Genomic DNA, 25,627 nt, shown 5'->3' on the forward strand with positions numbered 1-25,627 from the left:
CGGTTTTAGTAAATCTCCCCAATGCATTTCTGACTGTCCTTGTATTAAACTGGAACTAAACCCTCCTATCGTTTTCAGCCAAGGAAGCCGCGGCACATGTGATCAGTTATGACTCCAGCCATTGGATGGTATGACAGTTTGGATGAGAGCACAAGCAATGGGACAGAATATAACAGTTTTTTTTTCTTTTAAATGCAAGGGTTTAGTTCCACTTCCACACGTCCCATCTGCTGGGATCCCGGAGCTTCTAACACAACAAGCAAAAACCAGGGTTGTGTGCATCCATAGACACACACAGCTTGTCTCCGCCCCCTGCTCCCTCCTCTGAGTAACACCCAGGAATGCAGGTAAGTGTTTAGGGAGAAGGAGGAGGCACGGGCAGTGGATGGGTTTGCCTTTAGATCCATTTTAATGTATAACTAATAGCAAAACTCTTTTTCTTTGTGTTGAATGGAGGGGGGGGGATTAGAACCCCTGTCAGTTTTTATTGCTGTCTGTGACCCCATTAGGGAGATTCTCTCCTCTCGATTTCTCCTGTTTAACATTATCATTGAAAGTGAAAGAAAATCACATATTTTGGGTCGTCCCCAGAAAGGTAATAGAGGGGAAATCTTCCAATGGTGACCTGGGGACCTCCCTAGGGATTCCCTTCATTTGCAGGGATTTCCTCTCTGTTTGGCTATGGCACAGGAAGTGAAGGGAAATCTTCCCAATGGGACACTGATGGCAAAAAAATAAATCAGGCAAGGGTTACTTCTTACTCCATCCAAAATAAAAAAAAGTTTGCCTAGAGTTCTATTTTAAAGTGGTTGTGAAGCCTTAGGGTTTGCATTCTATGCATTAAGGTGAAAACCCTTCTGTGCTGCAGCCATTGGCTCCCGCTGCTGTCAATCAAATCGTGTGACACAGGAGCGGGGGGTGGGGCTGAGTCCCGCTGTCTGTGTCAATGGATGCAGCAGCGGGACTCGGGAGCGCACTTGCACAGGTGCTCCCAGTGAAGGCAGCTTTCCATTGGGGCACCTGGTAAAGAGGAGGGGCCTGGAGCATTGGCAGGGAACCACAGAAGAAGAGAACCAGGGCTGCTCTGTGCAAAACGATTGCGTAGAGCAGGTAAGTATTAAATGTTTGTTATTTTTATTAAAAAATAATTTAAGGTTAGGGTTGTGGTTAAGGTTGGGGTTAAGGTTAGGGTTGGGGTTAGGGATTGGGTTTGGGGTTAAGGTGAGGGTTGGGGTTAAGGGTAGGGTTGGGGTTAAGGTTAAGTTTGGGGTTAAGGTTGGGGGTTAAGGTTAGGGTTGAGGTTAAGGTTAGGATTGGAGTTAAGCTTGGGGTTAAGGTTAGGGTTGGGGTTAAGATTGGGTTTGGGGTTGGGGTTAAGGTTAGGGTTGGGTTTGGGTTAACGTGAGGGTTGGGGTTGAGGTTAAAGTTAAGGTTGGGGTTAAGGTTAGGGCTGGGGTTAAAGTTAGGGTTGGGGTTAAGGTGAGAGTTGGGGTTAAAGTGAGGGTTGGGGTTAAGGTTAGGGTTAAGGTTAGGGTTGAGGTTAAGGTTAGGGTTGGGGTTAAGGATGGGGTTAAGTTGAGGGTTGGGGTTAAGGTGAGAGTTGGGATTAAGGTGAGGGTTGGGGTTAAGGTGAGGGTTGGGGTTGGGGTGAAGGTGAGGGTTGGGGTTAAGGTTAGGGTTGGGGTTAAGGATGGGGTTAAGGTGAGGGTTGGAGTTAAGGTTGGGGTTAAGGATGGGGTTGGGGTTAGGGTTGGGGTTAAGGTGAGAGTTGGGGTTAAGGTGAGGGTTGAGGTTAAGCTTAGGGTTAAGGTTAGGGTTGGGGTTAAGGTGAGGGTTGGGGTGAAGGAGAGGGTCGGGGTTAAGGTTAGGGTTGGGGTTAAGGATGGGGTTAAGGTGAGGGTTGGAGTTAAGGTTGGGGTTAAGAATGGGGTTGGGGTTAGGGTTGGGGTTAAGGTGAGAGTTGGGGTTAAGGTGAGGGTTGGGGTTAAGCTTAGGGTTAAGGTTAGGGTTGGGGTTAAGGTGAGGGTTGGGGTGAAGGAGAGGGTCGGGGTTAAGGTTAGGGTTGGGGTTAAGGATGGGGTTAAGGTGAGGGTTGGAGTTAAGGTTGGGGTTAAGAATGGGGTTGGGGTTAGGGTTGGGGTTAAGGTGAGAGTTCGGGTTAAGGTGAGGGTTGGGGTTAAGCTTAGGGTTAAGGTTAGGGTTGGGGTTAAGGTGAAGGTTGGGGTGAAGGAGAGGGTTGGGGTTAAGGTTAGGGTTGGGGTTAAGGATGGGGTTAAGGTGAGGGTTGGAGTTAAGGTTGGGGTTAAGAATGGGGTTGGGGTTAGGGTTGGGGTTAAGGTGAGAGTTGGGATTAAGGTGAGGGTTGGGGTTAAGCTTAGGGTTAAGGTTAGGGTTGGGGTTAAGGTGAGGGTTGGGGTGAAGGAGAGGGTCGGGGTTAAGGTTAGGGTTGGGGTTAAGGATGGGGTTAAGGTGAGGGTTGGAGTTAAGGTTGGGGTTAAGAATGGGGTTGGGGTTAGGGTTGGGGTTAAGGTGAGAGTTGGGGTTAAGGTGAGGGTTGGGGTTAAGCTTAGGGTTAAGGTTAGGGTTGGGGTTAAGGTGAGGGTTGGGGTGAAGGAGAGGGTCGGGGTTAAGGTTAGGGTTGGGGTTAAGGATGGGGTTAAGGTGAGGGTTGGAGTTAAGGTTGGGGTTAAGAATGGGGTTGGGGTTAGGGTTGGGGTTAAGGTGAGAGTTGGGGTTAAGGTGAGGGTTGGGGTTAAGCTTAGGGTTAAGGTTAGGGTTGGGGTGAAGGAGAGGGTCGGGGTTAAGGTTAGGGTTGGGGTTAAGGATGGGGTTAAGGTGAGGGTTGGAGTTAAGGTTGGGGTTAAGAATGGGGTTGGGGTTAGGGTTGGGGTTAAGGTGAGAGTTGGGGTTAAGGTGAGGGTTGGGGTTAAGCTTAGGGTTAAGGTTAGGGTTGGGGTGAAGGAGAGGGTCGGGGTTAAGGTTAGGGTTGGGGTTAAGGATGGGGTTAAGGTGAGGGTTGGAGTTAAGGTTGGGGTTAAGAATGGGGTTGGGGTTAGGGTTGGGGTTAAGGTGAGAGTTGGGGTTAAGGTGAGGGTTGGGGTTAAGCTTAGGGTTAAGGTTAGGGTTGGGGTGAAGGAGAGGGTCGGGGTTAAGGTTAGGGTTGGGGTTAAGGATGGGGTTAAGGTGAGGGTTGGAGTTAAGGTTGGGGTTAAGAATGGGGTTGTGGTTAAGGTGAGGGTTAGAGTTAAAGTTGGTGTGAAGGTGAGGGTTGGGCTTAAGGTTAGGGTTGGGCTTAAGGTGGCTTTAGTGCCATGGATAAGATTAAATGAGGGTCTTTGTTTATTTCAGGCAAATTTTGCCTAAGCAGCCCTTAGGTGAAATTTTAGGCTAATTGCAATAACATTTCAGTGAACTCAGAATATATATTTTACTGCAAAATCGCTAATCAAACTGCAGCAATTTATAATGGATTGTGTGCAGTTCCTGGGAATGACAACACATTGTCTAGCATCTGTGGTGACACCATTGACATTGCTGCCTGAACCTTTCAGCAAGGCCACAGAACATGTCGGTGAAGCAATTTACAGGGGCCTGCTAAAGCTGTTCCTGGAACTGAAGTCGCTATCCATGTGATCATCAGGATGATAGAAGCACCTGCCTAGAAAACAGCTGGAAATACCAACAGATGCATCCAAAGATGGTGGAACGTGTTTCCTGCAGAAAGGAAAATCACTTTTTGTATAAGTCATCACTTTTTTGATGAGTTATACAACTCAAAACATTCGAGAAGGGTAGGAATGGTCATATCATATGTGGTCCTGAAATGTCCAGGCATAAGTCGAAACCTCCACAAATTGTCAAGAAAACAGACCAAGCAAACATGAACCTCTCTGGTCACATGGCATCCACGTTAACAACTTCTGATATCTTTCATTTCTCACACATTCTGCTGATTGTGGAATATTTTTTGAAGTTCAAAATAGCAAACAAATCAATTCTTGCCATCAGACATAACACTATAAAGGTCGCTATTTCAAGTCCGATACAGATTTAGTCAATATACCTTTCTATTTTCCTACAAGTGAAATATGTAATCTTACATCCTAAAGGGGAGTCCAGCCAGTCCACTCCATGCTTAGATACCATTACCCGTCCACTCCACGCCTGTATACCATAACCCGTCCACTCCACGCCTAGATACCATTACCCCTCCACTCCACGCCTAGATACCATTACCCCTCCACTCCACGCCTAGATACCATTACCCCTCCACTCCACGCCTAGATACCATTACCCCTCCACTCCACGCCTAGATACCATTACCCATCCACTACATCAGGGGTCTCAAACTGGCGGCCCTCCAGCTGTTGTGAAACTACAAGTCCCATCATGCCTCTGCCTGTGGGAGTCATGCTTGTAACTTGTATCAGCCTTGCAATGCCTCATGGGACTTGTAGTTTCCCAACAGCTGGAGGGCCGCCAGTTTGAGATCCCTGCACTACATGATTAGATATCATTACCCCTTCACTCCATGCCTAGATAACATTACCCATCCACTCCATGCCTAGATATCATTACCCATCCACTCCACGCCTAGATACCATTAACCATCCACTCCATGCCTAGATACCATTACCCATCCACTCCACGACTAGATACCATTACCCGTCTACTCCACGCCTAGATACCATTACCCCTCTACTCCACGCCTAGATACCATTACCCATCTACTCCATGCCTACATATCATTACCCCTCCACTCCACACCTAGATATCATTACCCCTCCACTCCATGCCTAGATACCATTACCCATCCACTCCATGCCTAGATACCATTACCCATCCACTCCATGCCTAGATACCATTACCCATCTACTCCATGCCTAGATAACATTACCCATCTACTCCATGCCTAGATAACATTACCCATCTACTCCATGCCTAGATACCATTACCCATCTACTCCATGCCTAGATACCATTACCCATCTACTCCATACCTAGACACCATTACCCATCTACTCCATGCTTAGATACCATTACCCATCCACTCCACGCCTAGATACCATTACCCATCTACTCCATGCCTAGATACCATTACCCATCCACTCCATGCCTAGATACCATTATCCCTCCACTCCATGCCTAGATACCATTACCCATCTACCCCATGCCTAGATACCATTACCCATCTACCCCATGCCTAGATACCATTACCCAACTACCCCATGCCTAGATACCATTACCTGTCTACTCCATGCCTAGACACCATTACCTGTTCACTCCATGCCTAGATACCATTACCAGTCTACTCCATGCCTAGATACCATTACCCATCCACTCCATGCCTAGATAACATTACCCATCTACCCCATGCCTAGATACCATTACCCGTCTACTCCATGCCTAGACACCGTTACCCATCTACCCCATGCCTAGCCACCATTACCCATCTACTCCATGCCTAGATACCATTACCCATCTACCCCACGCCTAGACATCATTACCCATTCACTCCATGCCTAGATACCATTATCCCTCCACTCCATGCCTAGATACCATTACCCATCTACCCCATGCCTAGATACCATTACCCGTCTACTCCATGCCTAGATACCATTACCCCTCCATTCCACACCTAGATACCATTACCCATCCACTCCATGCCTAGATACCATTACCCATTCACTCCATGCCTAGATACCATTATCCCTCCACTCCATGCCTAGATACCATTACCCATCTACCCCATGCCTAGATACTATTACCCATTCATTCCACACCTAGATACCATTACCCATCCACTCCACGACTAGATACCATTACCCCTCTACTCCACGCCTAGATACCATTACCCATCTACCCCATGCCTAGATACCATTACCCGTCTACTCCATGCCTAGATACCATTACCCCTCCATTCCACACCTAGATACCATTACCCATCCACTCCATGCCTAGATACCATTACCCATTCACTCCATGCCTAGATACCATTATCCCTCCACTCCATGCCTAGATACCATTACCCATCTACCCCATGCCTAGATACTATTACCCATTCACTCCACACCTAGATACCATTACCCATCCACTCCATGCCTAGATACCATTACCCGTCTACTCCATGCCTAGACACCATTACCCGTCTACTCCATGCCTAGATACCATTACCCATCCACTCCACACCTAGATACCATTACCCATCTACTCCATGCCTAGATACCATTACCCGTCTACTCCATGCCTAGATACCATTACCCCTCCCCTCCACACCTAGATACCATTACCCATCTACTCCATGCCTAGATACCATTACCCGTCTACTCCATGCCTAGATACCATTACCCATCCACTCCACACCTAGATACCATTACCCATCTACCCCATGCCTAGATACCATTACCCATCTACCCCATGCCTAGATATCATTACCCGTCTATTCCATGTCTAGATACCATTACCCATCTACTCCATGCCTAGATACCATTACCCATCTACCCCATGCCTAGATACCATTACCCATCTACTCCATGCCTAGATACCATTACCCATCTACTCCATGCCTAGATACCATTACCCATCTACCCCATGCCTAGATACCATTACCCTTCTACTCCATGCCTAGATACCATTACCCATCCACTCCATGCCTAGATAACATTACCCATCTACCCCATGCCTAGATACCATTACCCATCTACCCCATGCCTAGATATCATTACCCGTCTACTCCATGCCTAGATACTATTACCCATCCACTCCATGCCTAGATACCATTACCCATCCACTCCATGCCTAGATACTATTACCCATCTACTCCATGCCTAGATATCATTACCCGTCCACTCCGCACCTAGATACCATTACCCGTCTACTCCATGCCTAGATACCATTACCCATCTACTCCATGCCTAGATACCATTACCAGTCTACTCCATGTCTAAATATCATTACCCATCCACTCCATGCCTAGATACCATTACCCGTCCACTCCACGCCTAAATATCATTACCCATCCACTCCATGCCTAGATACCATTACCCATCCACTCCATGCCTAGATACCATTACCCATCTACTCCATGCCTAGATACCATTACTCATCTACTCCATGCCTAGATACCATTACCCGTCTACTCCATGCCTAGATACTATTACCCATCTACTCCATGTCTAGATACCATTACCCGTCTACTCCATGCCTAGATACTATTACCCATCTACTCCATGCCTAGATACCATTACCAGTCTACTCCATGCCTAGATACCATTACCCATCTACTCCATGCCTAGATGCCATTACCAGTCTACTCCATGTCTAAATATCATTACCCATCCACTCCATGCCTAGATACCATTACCTGTCCACTCCACGCCTAAATATCATTACCCATCCACTCCATGCCTAGATACCATTACCCATCTACCCCATGCCTAGATACTATTACCCGTCCACTCCACACCTAGATACCATTACCCCTCCACTCCACACCTAGATATCATTACCCATCTACTCCATGCCTAGATACCGTTACCCATCTACTCCATGCCTAGATACCGTTACCCATCTACTCCATGCCTAGATACCATTACCAGTCTACTCCATGTCTAAATATCATTACCCATCCACTCCATGCCTAGATACCATTACCCATCCACTCCATGCCTAGATACCATTACCCATCCACTCCATGCCTAGATACCATTACCCATCTACTCCATGCCTAGATACCATTACCCATCCACTCCATGCCTAGATACCACTACCCATCCACTCCATGCCTAGATACCATTACTCATCTACTCCATGCCTAGATACCATTACCAGTCTACTCCATGTCTAAATATCATTACCCATCCACTCCACGCCTAGATGCCACTACCCATCCACTCCATGCCTAGATACCATTACTCATCTACTCCATGCCTAGATACCATTACCAGTCTACTCCATGTCTAGATACCATTACCCATCCACTCCATGCCTAGATACCATTACCCATCCACTCCATGCCTAGATACCATTACCCATCTACCCCATGCCTAGATACCATTACCCATCCACTCCACGCCTAGATACCATTACCCATCTACCCCATGCCTAGATACCATTACCCATCCACTCCACGCCTAGATACCATTACCCATCCACTCCACGCCTAGATACCATTACCCATCCACTCCATGCCTAGATACCATTACCCATCTTCTCCATGCCTAGATATCATTACCCATCTACTCCATGCCTAGATACCATTACCCATCCACTCCATGCCTAGATACCATTACCCATCCACTCCATGCCTAGATACCATTACCCATCTTCTCCATGCCTAGATATCATTACCCATCTACTCCATGCCTAGATACCATTACCCATCCACTCCATGCCTAGATACCATTACCCATCTTCTCCATGCCTAGATATCATTACCCATCTACTCCATGCCTAGATACCATTACCCATCCACTCCATGCCTAGATACCACTACCCATCCACTCCATGCCTAGATACCATTACTCATCTACTCCATGCCTAGATACCATTACCCATCCACTCCATGCCTAGATACCATTACCCATCCACTCCATGCCTAGATACCATTACCCATCTACCCCATGCCTAGATACCATTACCCATCCACTCCACGCCTAGATACCATTACCCATCCACTCCATGCCTAGATACCATTACCCATCCACTCCATGCCTAGATACCATTACCCATCTTCTCCATGCCTAGATATCATTACCCATCTACTCCATGCCTAGATACCATTACCCATCCACTCCATGCCTAGATACCATTACCAGTCTACTCCATGCCTAGATACCATTACCCATCTACTCCATGCCTAGATACCATTACCCATCCACTCCACGCCTAGATACCATTACCCATCCACTCCATGCCTAGATACCATTACCCATCTTCTCCATGCCTAGATATCATTACCCATCTACTCCATGCCTAGATACCATTACCCATCCACTCCATGCCTAGATACCATTACCAGTCTACTCCATGCCTAGATACCATTACCCATCTACTCCATGCCTAGATACCATTACCCATCCACTCCATGCCTAGATACCATTACCCATCCACTCCATGCCTAGATACCATTACCCATCCACTCCATGCCTAGATACCATTACCCATCTACTCCATGCCTAGATACCATTACCCATCCACTCCATGCCTAGATACCATTACCCATCCACTCCATGCCTAGATACCATTACCAAACAGGCATTTAGAAGGAAGGACGCAGACTGTACAATGGCTTCTCAGGACATTCAGGACACTTGTTGATCCACATTTAGTGGCGCTCCATCCACAGAGTACGTATATCTCAGATACATATCTTGTACCTACCCATTGGAAGATTTTGACAATATACACAAAGCAATCAGAGTAATAACACAAACAAAAAAAGAAGGATTCTAAGCAGCAGGACTCATACAGCACACATCAAAGCTAAATTCATATATTGGTGTCACTCCCGAATCACGCTTGTGGAAAAACAGACGTCCGCAACTACTGAAGCTGAGGAATATCTAACAGAACATTCAAACCAAGCATGCATTTTTATATGGCCTAAAGACTCTGCAGTTCCCAAGTCCACCCCACCAGTCTGGCGACTAGATTGCAACATCATTAGACTTGCAGAAATTGTGATGGGACCTCCTAAACCTCATGACTAGGTTTTGGCCCAGCTCTGACCACAAATGGTTGTGGTGTAGTATGGTATAGTCATTTTTCTCCCAAAAAAGTTGAAAGTAGAATATGCTGGAGCCAATGGGCAGCATCACTTGTTCTGAATCGGTAAAATTATTGTTGTTATGCTATGCCAAGCTGGCCATACATTATACAATTTCCTTTAGATTTACCTTCAGCTATGTAGTGCAAGGGCCTGGCTGACTGAATACAAATGGAAAGTGTTTAGGTTTGGCATCATAGTATATGGTTTTGGCAAATCGAAAGGAAAATTGTACAAAAGAATTGTATAATGTATGGCCAGCCTTAGTCTGTTCATTTTGCATGTCCCCAAAATGCCTTCAGTAAATAGTTATGTTCCTTCAACGCTCCAGGCTTTCCTCTTGCCCCAATGTACTAGCAACCCAACAAGCGGTTGTAGAGTGTTTATGATGGGGGAGGTATAGGGTAGTTTTGGTTAGATTAGGAGACATGAATGTATTTGTACAAGGAGATGATACATACACTATATTACCAAAAGTTACACATGACCTTTAATGACATCCCAGTCTTAGTCCGGAGGGTTCAATATTGAGTTGGCTCCGCCCTTTACAGCTATAACAGCTTCACCTCTTCTGGGAAGGCCGTCCACAAGGTTTAGGAGGGTGTCTATGGGAATGTTTGACCATTCTTCCAGAAGAGCATTTGTGAAGTCAGGTACTGATGTTGGATGAGAAGGCCTGGCTCACAGTCTCCGCTCCTAATCCATCCCAAAGGTGTTCTATCGGGTTGAGATCAGGACTCTGTGCAGGCCATTCAAGTTTCTCCACCCCAAACATCCATGTCTTTATGGACCTTGCTTTGTGCACTGGTGGGCAGTCATGTTGGAACAGGAAGGGGCCGTCCCCAAACTCCTCCCACAACGTTGGGAGCATGAAATTGTCCAAAATGTCTTGGTATGCTGATGCCTTAAGAGTTCCCTTCACTGGAACTAAGAGGCCAAGACCAACCCCTGAAAAACAACCCCACACCATAATTTGGACCAGTGCACAAAGTAAGGTCCATAAAGACATGGAGGAGTGAGTTTTGGGTGGAAGAACTTGACTGGCCTGCACAGAGTCCTGACCTCAACCTGATAGAACACCTTAGGGATAAATTAGAGCGGAGACTGTGAGCCAGGCCTTCTCGTCCAACATCAGTGCCTGACCTGACAAATGTTCTTCTGGAAGAATGGTCAAACATTCCCATAGACACCCTCCTAAACCTTGTGGACGCCTTCCCAGAAGAGTTGAAGCTGTTATAGCTGCAAAGGGCGGAGCCAACTCAATATTGAACCCTCTGGACTAAGACTGAGATGTCATTAAAGTTCATGTGTGTGTAAAGGCAGGCGTCCCAATACTTTTGGTAATATAGTGTATTAAAGGGGGGGGGGGGGGGGGGGTGTTTCCTGTGCTGTTCTGGATGGGATGACCATGCTGTAGAGATGAGTGAGGTGGTAAAGGAAAGTCTGGACTCTTCTACTTGTGGCTCAGCTGTAGGTTACACAAAGGATTAGTTCACAGCCTTTGATCTGGAAGGATTCCTGGGCTAGAAGCTCTGCAGGGGTGGGCCCAAGTTCTCAAGTGCTGATTGGTTAGATGAATACTCTGCTGTCTCATTAGAGATATATTGGGCAGCTGTGGTGAATGGGTTAGGAAAGGATGCCTATCCAGCTGGGAAGGATGTCCCATAATTCGGCTCTTAGCAATGATGGGCAGAGAATGGTTATTGTCACTGACGCCATTTGTCAGCATCGTGGTTAATGCAGCAGAGAAGAAATAAAGAATGGAGGAATTGTCCTGACCACTGGACTGAACCCAACACAATGGGGCCAATGATAGAAAGCACAGAGGAGGCATAAAATAGGGCCCACTATACACCGGCATCAAATAGGTTAATAGAAAAGAGGCCTATGGCAATGAAGAGGTTAATACAGGAAGGGGCCACCAATAAAACCAATAAGATAAGGGCCTGTGGTCCCCCCCCCCCCCCCCCCCCCCGGCAGTGAACAGGTTAATTTTCGAGGTGTCAGATGTGACCCGGGCCATCCTTCATATTACATACGTGTCCCAAAGGTCACAACCTCCGCCTCTCTGCAGAACTTGTCCCTATCGCCTCCTTGTCTCTTCTCTCCACTGGAACTATTTCTATGGTTACCACTCACCCGTCTCCGGCTCTCGCCTCCTCCCTCCTGCATCTCTGAGGGGATTTAATCACGACTCCCCCCTTTTCTCCTCCATGGAAAAGAAGAGAGCTTTCTCTATAGAACGCACTTCTGCCCGCTAATTTGTGTCTTGTCTTTAATTCCAGACAACAAGCAGGAGGCAAATTGCAGCAAATCTGCCATCAGCAGCACCTGCAGGGCCCGCGGCACCCAGCTGCAGATCTCCTGCTTTGCTGCACAGAGGTGAAGAGACGCAGGGCGAAAAGGTGTGCCATGGATTTCTCCGCCGAAAGGGGAAGAAAATGTCCGTTCTCTTGCTGCCCTGCAAGCTGCAGGCGATTCTCCCCCTCCCTCCCCACTGTGTGGATCTGTCTTTCCAGCAGCCCACCCCCCCCCAGCAGCTCTGTTTTCCGAGTGAAATAATTTCTCCTTTGTGATGTAATTATGGTTTCTAGTCACACAGCAGTGCAGGGAACCTCTCGCAGCTTTCCTTCCCCTCCATCCTTCCCTCTGCCACTGTCCTCTTGTTGTTTTTCTCTCTGTGCAGCTGCACTAGGATTCCATCTTGTTGAAGCAGCACATCAATTTCCCAGCCCACCAAGATGAATAGAAGATGCTTTTCTGTCCTCGCTGCTGACCATGGAACCTTCTGCGTGCCTGTAGCTTCTCCAGTCCTGATGGGGGGCTTTATAGCTGTCTATTTATCCGCAGGATGCTCAGATAGCTTCCAGAAAAAGGCCCTGGGGACCCAAGAAATCCATCCTTCAGATTTTTCAAGGATTGGGTCCGTTCCCTTTTCTTCTTCTCACAGCCCTTCTTCCGTTGCTTTCTGTCCACTTCATTGAACAAATAAAATCCAATTATCTAATTAGCAGTCTCCTATGGCCACAGTTGTGATTGGTTGTGGCGTTGTGAAGATGAGGTGCAGGACTGAGCTGCAAGAGAAAGGATTGAGCTCCCTCTCCGTGAACAGAGCTCCTCTCCTCCTACCAGAGAGGCGGGGGCTACAGAGGATGGAAAGAAAGCCACAAGACTACAGCAAATCCACAAATTGTGGTATGAAGTCACAAGAAGGGCCCCTGAGAGACACAACCAATGAGCTAATGGTCTCCATCACTTCATCCATCTCACACCTCCACTTGTGTCCTCTGAATTCCACACCATTGAATTCAGAAATAAGTGCAAACACCATCATCCTCACCACCATCATCATCACCATTATCATCCATCATCACCATCATCACCACCACCACCATCATTATCACCATCATCATTATCACCACCATCATCATCACCATCATCATCACCACCACCACCATCATTATCACCACCATCATCATCACCATTATCACCACCATCACCATCCATCATCACCATCATCTCTACCATCATCATCATTATCATCTGTGGTGGTCTTACAAGTGGCAGCCAAGCCTAAACTTTAGGGATTGGGAAGATCACCATTTTCATTTGGTTCCTCTGACCTCCGGCCCAGGATCACAATTTATAGAAGATGCGATCACAGCATTGGCTTTTGGCAAGATTCAACCCCTAGAAATAAAGGAGCCTGCATTATATTTCAGAACCCTGAGGTCCCCTATATGATAGAAAATATCGATAAAATATGGGAAAATTCCTAATGTTGCCCACAACAGCCACATAGGCCACATCTATCAGTCCACGGCCCACTCAGAACTTAATTTCTTCTCCACATGTGCACATTCAGTGTGTCATATACATGGTGTTCCCTTGCCATGCACCTGGTCACCCTTAACAACAACTTTCCTCTGGCTGGGGACACTTCTTGAGAAAGGTCTGACATTTCTTCTGTGGTTGCAGGGTAGGGTCCTCTTCCCCTGTATGCCACCTGCCCCAACCAACCAGGTTTGTTCCACTGAGTTCCTATATCCCAGTCTAGCAGTCAGCCTAATGGGGGAGCTATCTCACTTTGCATTAGATATGTGCAGAACATAAAAATTTGTTTAGTTTCGGATAGATTCGATATGTTACTAATTTCATTTCATTTAGTTTAGTTTATTAATTTTCTAACAAATTCCAAATATTCAGAACTATTCAAATGCTGTGTGAAGAATAGCTGGTTGTTAAGGAACGGGTTGAGAAGCCGGCCACCACATCCGTAACAACCTATGAAGCCGGACATGAATGGGAAGTTGGCCGCCACGTCCTAAACAAAAGAATGCTGGCAATGAAAAATTCAGAAAAAAAACAGTGTGGGGTCCCTCCCAATCCATTCCAGGCATTTATCTGAAACATGTGAGTGCCCCCCCTCCTGAACCATACCAGGCCAAATGCCCTCAAAACTGGTGGTGCTTTGAGGTGGGGGGGCTCTTCCCCCCACCCCAAAGCACCTTGTCCACATGTTGATGCGGACAAGGGCCTCTTGCCCACAAGCCTGGCTGGGCGGGGGCTTATTGAAATCTAGAAGCCCCCTTTAACAAAAGGCCCCCCAGATCCCGCCCCCCCATGTAAATGAGTATGGGGTACATAGTACGACTACCCATTCACCAAAAGTGAGTAAGTAGATCCATCGTCAATCACGACCCCCCCGATGCACGGCCGGACATGAAAAAAAGAAAAAAAAAACCCTGGTCTCGTCTCGTCAAAGGCTCCCGCCATCTACCATTTCTAAAATAACTAAAAGGCAGAGTAATCTGATAACGTAAGGCGGTGACCCCGCCCCCTTGTGATGTCATCAATCCAGCATTACCCGGTTGATAACGTAGCTATTTAAAAAATGTCAGACGATGGAGCGGGCAGACGGTGGGAGCCGGAGGTTTTTTTCCCTTTTTTAGTTGGGGGCGGCGGGGGTGTGATTGACAATGGATTTTTTAATAAAGGAATTGTCAAAAACTTGTGTTGTACTTCATACTCATTCACATGGGGGGGGGGGGGGCAGGATCCAGGGGGCCCTCTTGTTAAAGGGGCTTCCAGATTCAGATAAGCCCCCCGCCCGTAGACCCCCACAACCACCGCCCAGGGTTGTGGGGAAGAGGCCCTTGTCCTGATCAAAATGGGGACAGAATACGTTGAAGTGGGGGGCACCCCCCATGTTGAGGACTTGTGACCTGGTATGGTTCAAGAGGTGGGCGCTCGCTCATCCCCCCCTTGTCCTGGCCTGTCGGGCTGCATGCTCGGATAAGGGTCTGGTATGGATTGGATGCTATTTTATTTCTTCATTCTTTTGTTTCCATTTACTCTCAGTGCGGAAGCCCGCTGACAGCTGAAGAGTCATTGGTTGTGCAGGCGGCCGTCTTCCCGGAACGCTGATTAACAGCCAGCTATTCGTCACACAGAATTCTAATTGGTTGATCATTTTTCGACCAATCTGAATTCGAATCATCCAAAACTTTCGAATTTGTTAGAAAATGAATATGCAAAATGAAATTAATTAAATGAATTTCAACTAAATTTGTTACTATTTCATTTGGAGATCTCAGAATAACCAAAAATTCGCCTCCATTTACATTCGGACCGAAAATGAATTGCACATGTCTACTTTACATCCCCACCGGGCGCGGGATTCCACTTCAGTCACTTGAAGTAGCCACAGGCTCAGATAACTCCTTTTCATTGAGGAAGTCCATAGTAACGGTACAGCAATGACTTCCTCCCCTCCCTGTGTGCAGATCCCAGAAGAAGGGCAGAAATCCCTCCTAAAGGGGCAATAAATCAACCCCTGGCAGAGGTCAGTACGGGGGAAGGGAAACCGAATCCAAAACATCAGCCCAGGGAGAGGAACCAATCACTTCTTCACAGTGAGCCCAGGAATTACCATCCAAACCACGGACAGACCACGAAAAAACCGCCACCAATACACAACAAAATCACATCACTAATAACACTACAACAAAACTACATAACACTACACTACAACAAAACTACATAACACTACAACTACAACAAAACTACATAACACTACAACTACAACAAAACTACATAACACTACACTACAACAAAACTACACAACACTACAACTACAACTACAACAAAACTACATAACACTACACTACAACAAAACTACACAACACTACACTACAACAAAACTACATAACACTACACTACAACAAAACTACACAACACTACAACTACAACTACAACAAAACTACATAACACTACAACTACAACAAAACTACATAACACTACACTACAACAAAACTACATAACACTACACTACAACAAAACTACATAACACTACACTACAACAAAACTACATAACACTACAACTACAACAAAACTACATAACACTACACTACAACAAAACTACATAACACTACACTACAACAAAACTACATAACACTACACTACAACAAAACTACATAACACTACACTACAACAAAACTACACAACACTACACTACAACAAAACTACACAACACTACAACTACAACAAAACTACATAACACTACAACTACAACAAAACTACATAACACTACAACTACAACAAAACTACATAACACTACAACTACAACAAAACTACATAACACTACAACTACAACAAAACTACATAACACTACAACTACAACAAAACTACATAACACTACACTACAACAAAACTACACAACACTACACTACAACAAAACTACATAACACTACAACTACAACAAAACTACATAACACTACACTACAACAAAACTACACAACACTACAACTACAACTACAACTACAACAAAACTACATAACACTACAACTACAACAAAACTACATAACACTACAACTACAACAAAACTACATAACACTACACTACAACAAAACTACACAACACTACACTACAACAAAACTACACAACACTACAACAAAACTACAACAAAACTACATAACACTACAACTACAACAAAACTACATAACACTACAACTACAACAAAACTACATAACACTACAACTACAACAAAACTACATAACACTACAACTACAACAAAACTACATAACACTACACTACAACAAAACTACATAACACTACACTACAACAAAACTACATAACGCTACAACTACAACAAAACTACATAACACTACAACTACAACAAAACTACATAACACTACAACTACAACAAAACTACATAACACTACAACTACAACAAAACTACATAACACTACACTACAACAAAACTACATAACACTACAACTACAACAAAACTACATAACACTACACTACAACAAAACTACATAACACTACAACTACAACAAAACTACATAACACTACACTACAACAAAACTACATAACACTACAACTACAACAAAACTACATAACACTACAACTACAACAAAACTACATAACACTACAACTACAACAAAACTACATAACACTACACTACAACAAAACTACATAACACTACACTACAACAAAACTACATAACACTACAACTACAACAAAACTACATAACACTACAACTACAACAAAACTACATAACACTACAACTACAACAAAACTACATAACACTACAACTACAACAAAACTACATAACACTACACTACAACAAAACTACATAACACTACACTACAACAAAACTACATAACACTACACTACAACAAAACTACATAACACTACAACTACAACAAAACTACATAACACTACAACAAAACTACATAACACTACACTACAACAAAACTACATAACACTACAACTACAACAAAACTACATAACACTACAACTACAACAAAACTACATAACACTACAACTACAACAAAACTACATAACACTACACTACAACAAAACTACATAACACTACAACTACAACAAAACTACATAACACTACACTACAACAAAACTACATAACACTACAACTACAACAAAACTACATAACACTACACTACAACAAAACTACATAACACTACAACTACAACAAAACTACATAACACTACAACTACAACAAAACTACATAACACTACAACTACAACAAAACTACATAACACTACACTACAACAAAACTACATAACACTACACTACAACAAAACTACATAACACTACACTACAACAAAACTACATAACACTACAACTACAACAAAACTACATAACACTACACTACAACAAAACTACATAACACTACACTACAACAAAACTACATAACACTACACTACAACAAAACTACATAACACTACAACTACAACAAAACTACATAACACTACACTACAACAAAACTACATAACACTACACTACAACAAAACTACATAACACTACAACTACAACAAAACTACATAACACTACAACTACAACAAAACTACATAACACTACAACTACAACAAAACTACATAACACTACACTACAACAAAACTACATAACACTACAACTACAACAAAACTACATAACACTACACTACAACAAAACTACATAACACTACAACTACAACAAAACTACATAACAGTACACTACAACAAAACTACATAACACTACACTACAACAAAACTACATAACACTACAACTGCAACAAAACTACATAACACTACACTACAACAAAACTACATAACACTACAACTACAACAAAACTACATAACATTACACTACAACAAAACTACACAACACTACACTACAACAAAACTACATAACACTACAACTACAACAAAACTACATAACACTACAACAAAACTACATAACACTACAACTACAACAAAACTACATAACACTACAACTACAACAAAACTACATAACACTACACTACAACAAAACTACATAACACTACAACTACAACAAAACTACATAACACTACACTACAACAAAACTACATAACACTACAACTACAACAAAACTACATAACACTACACTACAACAAAACTACATAACACTACACTACAACAAAACTACATAACATTACACTACAACAAAACTACACAACACTACACTACAACAAAACTACATAACACTACAACTACAACAAAACTACATAACACTACAACTACAACAAAACTACATAACACTACAACTACAACAAATCTACATAACACTACAACTACAACAAAACTACATAACACTACACTACAACAAAACTACATAACACTACACTACAACAAAACTACATAACACTACAACTACAACAAAACTACATAACACTACACTACAACAAAACTACACAACACTACACTACAACAAAACTACATAACACTACAACTACAACAAAACTACATAACACTACACTACAACAAAACTACACAACACTACAACTACAACAAAACTACATAACACTACAACTACAACAAAACTACATAACACTACAACTACAACAAAACTACATAACACTACACTACAACAAAACTACATAACACTACAACTACAACAAAACTACATAACACTACACTACAACAAAACTACACAACACTACACTACAACAAAACTACACAACACTACAACTACAACAAAACTACATAACACTACAACTACAACAAAACTACATAACACTACAACTACAACAAAACTACATAACACTACAACTACAACAAAACTACATAACACTACACTACAACAAAACTACATAACACTACACTACAACAAAACTACATAACACTACACTACAACAAAACTACATAACACTACAACTACAACAAAACTACATAACACTACACTACAACAAAACTACATAACACTACACTACAACAAAACTACATAACACTACAACTACAACAAAACTACATAACACTACAACTACAACAAAACTACATAACACTACAACTACAACAAAACTACATAACACTACACTACAACAAAACTACATAACACTACAACTACAACAAAACTACATAACACTACAACTACAACAAAACTACATAACACTACACTACAACAAAACTACATAACACTACAACTACAACAAAACTACATAACAGTACACTACAACAAAACTACATAACACTACACTACAACAAAACTACATAACACTACAACTGCAACAAAACTACATAACACTACACTACAACAAAACTACATAACACTACAACTACAACAAAACTACATAACATTACACTACAACAAAACTACACAACACTACACTACAACAAAACTACATAACACTACAACTACAACAAAACTACATAACACTACAACTACAACAAAACTACATAACACTACAACTACAACAAAACTACATAACACTACACTACAACAAAACTACATAACACTACAACTACAACAAAACTACATAACACTACACTACAACAAAACTACATAACACTACAACTACAACAAAACTACATAACACTACACTACAACAAAACTACATAACACTACAACTACAACAAAACTACATAACACTACACTACAACAAAACTACATAACACTACAACTACAACAAAACTACATAACAGTACACTACAACAAAACTACATAACACTACACTACAACAAAACTACATAACACTACAACTGCAACAAAACTACATAACACTACACTACAACAAAACTACATAACACTACAACTACAACAAAACTACATAACATTACACTACAACAAAACTACATAACACTACACTACAACAAAACTACATAACACTACAACTACAACAAAACTACATAACACTACAACTACAACAAAACTACATAACACTACAACTACAACAAATCTACATAACACTACAACTACAACAAAACTACATAACACTACACTACAACAAAACTACATAACACTACACTACAACAAAACTACATAACACTACAACTACAACAAAACTACATAACACTACACTACAACAAAACTACACAACACTACACTACAACAAAACTACATAACACTACAACTACAACAAAACTACATAACACTACACTACAACAAAACTACACAACACTACAACTACAACTACAACAAAACTACATAACACTACAACTACAACAAAACTATATAACACTACACTACAACAAAACTACACAACACTACACTACAACAAAACTACATAACACTACAACTACAACAAAACTACATAACACTACACTACAACAAAACTACACAACACTACAACTACAACTACAACAAAACTACATAACACTACAACTACAACAAAACTACATAACACTACAACTACAACAAAACTACATAACACTACAACAAAACTACATAACACTACACTACAACAAAACTACATAACACTACACTTCAACAAAACTACATAACACTACAACTACAACAAAACTACATAACACTACAACAAAACTACATAACACTACACTACAACAAAACTACATAACACTACAACTACAACAAAACTACATAACACTACACTACAACAAAACTACATAACACTACACTACAACAAAACTACATAACACTACAACTACAACAAAACTACATAACACTACACTACAGAAAAACTACATAACACTACAACTACAACAAAACTACATAACACTACACTACAACAAAACTACATAACACTACACTACAACAAAACTACATAACACTACACTACAACAAAACTACATAACACTACAACTACAACAAAACTACATAACACTACACTACAACAAAACTACATAACACTACACTACAACAAAACTACATAACACTACAACTACAACAAAACTACATAACACTACAACAAAACTACATAACACTACACTACAACAAAACTACATAACACTACACTTCAACAAAACTACATAACACTACAACTACAACAAAACTACATAACACTACAACAAAACTACATAACACTACACTACAACAAAACTACATAACACTACAACTACAACAAAACTACATAACACTACACTACAACAAAACTACATAACACTACACTACAACAAAACTACATAACACTACAACTACAACAAAACTACATAACACTACAACTACAACAAAACTACATAACACTACACTACAGAAAAACTACATAACACTACAACTACAACAAAACTACATAACACTACACTACAACAAAACTACATAACACTACACTACAACAAAACTACATAACACTACAACTACAACAAAACTACATAACACTACACTACAACAAAACTACATAACACTACACTACAACAAAACTACATAACACTACAACTACAACAAAACTACATAACACTACACTACAACAAAACTACATAACAGTACAACAAATCACATCACTAATAACACCACAACTGCTTTTATCATACGAAATGAAAACTAGACAATATATACACAAGATATACACACACCTCCCAACATTCTGAGATGGGAATGAGGGACACCTACTAACAAACTACGACTTTTTTACCGCTACTATTCCATTATATTGGCTTTTAAAATGTACAAATGCAGCAATTTAGAAATTGGATGAAAGGTTTAGCACTGGGAAACACTTTTTGAAAGATAAAAAGTGCATTTTATATATAACTATATTGATCAGACCAAAATGAGGGTCAAAGGGACATTGCTCCAAATCAGGGACAGTCCCTCGAAATCAGGGACAGTTGGGAGCTATGTATGCACGATATTACCAAAAGTATTGGGACGCCTGCCTTTACACACACATGAACTTTAATGACATCCCAGTCTTAGTCCGGAGGGTTCAATATTGAGTTGGCTCCGCCCTTTGCAGATATAACAGCTTCACCTCTTCTGGGAAGGCGTCCACAAGGTTTAGGAGGGTGTCTATGGGAATGTTTGACCATTTTTCCAGAAGAAGCATTTGTGGGGTCAGGCACTGATGTTGGATGAGAAGGCCTGGCTAGCAGTCTCTGCTCATTCATCCCAAAGGTGTTCTATCGGGTTGAGGTCAGGAGTCTGTGCAGGCCAGTCAAGTTTCTCCACCCCAAACTTGCTCATCCATTGCTCATCCATTCCCATAGACACCCTCCTAAACCTTGTGGACGGCCTTCCCAGAAGAGGTGACGCTGTTATAGCTGTAAAGGGCGGAGCCAACTCAATATTGAACCCTACGGACTAAAGCTGGCCATACACCATGCAATTTTCTTATTCAATTTTCTTTAGATTTACCTTCAACTATGTAGTACAAGAGCCTGCCTGATTGCATACAAACTGAAAGTGTTTAGGTTTGACCTCATATTATATGGTTTTGGTAAATCTAAAGGAAAGTTGTATGAGAAAATTGTATAATGTATGGCCAGCCTTAGACTGGGATGTCATTAAAGTTCATGTGCGTTTAAAGGCAGGCGTCCCAATACTTTTGATAATATATAGACACAAACATTCCTCTCAGACAGGCAGTATAAATACTGTATATTATAGAGATGTATCTGCTGGGACGGGAGCAGGCTGGACGTGTTGGTGGTGAGAAGTTACATAACCACACAATGCGACTTGAGTGCTATTCCCCGATGACTGGTCACACAGACACCATCTACCCGGCAGCATCCATGGTAAATAATATATATGGGGAATTAATATTTATAATATATCAGTCAGTTTAATACTTTACATTACAACTTCTGGAATGTAGAATACAAATAAGCAAGTCAAGGGATTCAATCACTCCAGCCAGCCATTAAGTCACTCCAAGGATGAAATTCTTGGTTTGAACTGGATAGAGATTTGGTTTCTAGGCAAGAATATCCTTCTGTTCCAATGAGCATAGTAGACCCTTGGGTGCAACCTTTTCACTTCCCATCTCTTAGTTATTTCAGAAGAAATGTATCATCGGCCTTGTCCTCTGTAATCACCAAATCACTATCTTTATTTTATGAGACTTTTCAGAAATTCTTCTCTCGTACTTTCGATCCATCAGTTTGTTCACCAGCAGTAACTGGACTTACGTTATACCTTTTCCTATTAATAGAACTGAGATCAAATCACATTGTGTATAATTAGCAAGTTACAAACAGGGCAGAGCTCCAGAAAATGCCCTCAGTCTGGGGTAAGTGAAAAAAAACCTTTGTCCATGTTAGTCCCTGAAATCCAAGTCGCCATCAATCCAAAACCCCAAACCCAATGTGCCAGTGTCTCCAATCTGAAGCCACAAACTGAAATGTGCCAGAATTACGAACTGAAACCCCAACCCAATATACAGTGCCTTAAAAAGTATTCATACCCCTGAATTCCCCACATTTTGTTACAACCAAAAACGTAAATGTATTTTATTGGGATTTTATGTGATAAACCAAAACAAAACGGCTCATAATTGTGAAGTGGAAGTAAAATGATAAATGATACAAATAAATATGTGAAAAGTGTGGGGGGGGGGCATTTTTATTCAGCCCCCTTTACTCTGATACCCCTAACTAAGATCTAGAGCAGGGGTCCTCAAACTTTTTAGACAGGGGGCCAGTTCACGGTCCCTCAGACTGTTGGGGGGCCGCACTATAGTTTAAAAAAAATATGAACTAATTCCTATGCACACATCTTATTTGTAGTGCAAAAAAAAAAAAAAAGAACAATTGTAATCAATATAAACTTATCAGTATTTCACAGACTCCCCTCATTACAGAACCACTCCCAATCACAGACCCCCCCATCACAGATCCCCCCATATCAGTCCCCCACCATAGCACAGAGTCCCCCACATCACAGATCCCCACCAAAGCACAGAGTCCCCCACATCAGTCCCCCACCATAGCACAGAGTCCCCCACATCACAGATCCCCACCAAAGCACAGAGTCCCCCACATCAGTCCCCCACCATAGCACAGAGTCCCCCACATCACAGATCCCCACCAAAGCACAGAGTCCCCCACATCAGTCTCCCACCATAGCACAGAGTCCCCCACATCACAGATCCCCACCAAAGCACAGAGTCCCCCACATCAGTCCCCCACCATAGCACAGAGTCCCCCACATCACAGATCCCCACCAAAGCACAGAGTCCCCCACATCAGTCTCCCACCATAGCACAGAGTCCCCCACATCACAGATCCCCACCATAGCACAGAGTCCCCCACATCAGTCCCCCACCATAGCACAGAGTCCCCCACATCACAGATCCCCACCAAAGCACAGAGTCCCCCACATCAGTCCCCCACCATAGCACAGAGTCCCCCACATCACAGATCCCCACCAAAGCACAGAGTCCCCCACATCAGTCCCCCACCATAGCACAGAGTCCCCCACATCACAGATCCCCACCAAAGCACAGAGTCCCCCACATCAGTCTCCCACCATAGCACAGAGTCCCCCACATCACAGATCCCCACCATAGCACAGAGTCCCCCACATCACAGATCCCCACCATAGCACAGAGTCCCCCACATCAGTCCCCCACCATAGCACAGAGTCCCCCACATCACAGATCCCCACCATAGCACAGAGTCCCCCACATCACAGATCCCCACCATAGCACAGAGTCCCCCACATCACAGATCCCCACCATAGCACAGACTCCCCCCGCCGCCCTTACACTTACCTGTATCACGCAGGACACGAGGCATGGTAGGTCCGGACGGAGGGCGGGACTTTGGAAGTGAGGGGCAGGTGATTGGTTCCTGGGACCGCTCTGATGCCTAGTAACCAATCACCTGCTTCTTAGCACAGAAGATTCTTTGCCCGGCCTGTCATGTTTCCCGTCCTGTGTGATGGAGGGAGCAGAGGGCAGGGGCAGTGCTGGAATTTTAAAGGGGCAGTCCGCGGGCCGGATCAAAAACGCTGGAGGGCCGGATTCGGCCCGCGGGCTGTAGTTTGAGGACCCCTGATCTAGAGGAACCAATTGCCTTCAGAAGTCACCTAAATAGTAAATAAAGTCCAATTGTGTGTCATTTAATCTCAGTATAAATACAGCTGTTCTGTGAAGCCCTCAGAGGTTTGTTAGAGAACCTTAGTGAACAAACAGCATCATGAAGGCCAAGGAACACACCAGACA

General features: G+C 43.0%; 1 protein-coding gene across 10 annotated transcripts in view; it reads right to left on the bottom strand.

Annotated features, from left to right (window-relative positions):
• The window catches only part of LRRC4B (leucine rich repeat containing 4B), a 447,846-nt gene that overhangs the window by 110,290 nt on the left and 311,929 nt on the right, over positions 1–25,627 (bottom strand). For 2 of the 10 annotated variants that reach the window (XM_073601405.1, XM_073601399.1), the window contains exon 1: positions 11,905–12,920. The exons of 7 other annotated variants lie outside the window; for them this stretch is intronic. The gene's annotated coding sequence lies outside the window, so the exon portion shown is untranslated. One more of the 10 variants, XM_073601407.1, reaches the window with a different exon arrangement.

Source organism: Aquarana catesbeiana, linkage group LG10 (genome assembly GCF_042186555.1).
Source record: "Aquarana catesbeiana isolate 2022-GZ linkage group LG10, ASM4218655v1, whole genome shotgun sequence".
Taxonomy (NCBI): domain Eukaryota; kingdom Metazoa; phylum Chordata; class Amphibia; order Anura; family Ranidae; genus Aquarana; species Aquarana catesbeiana.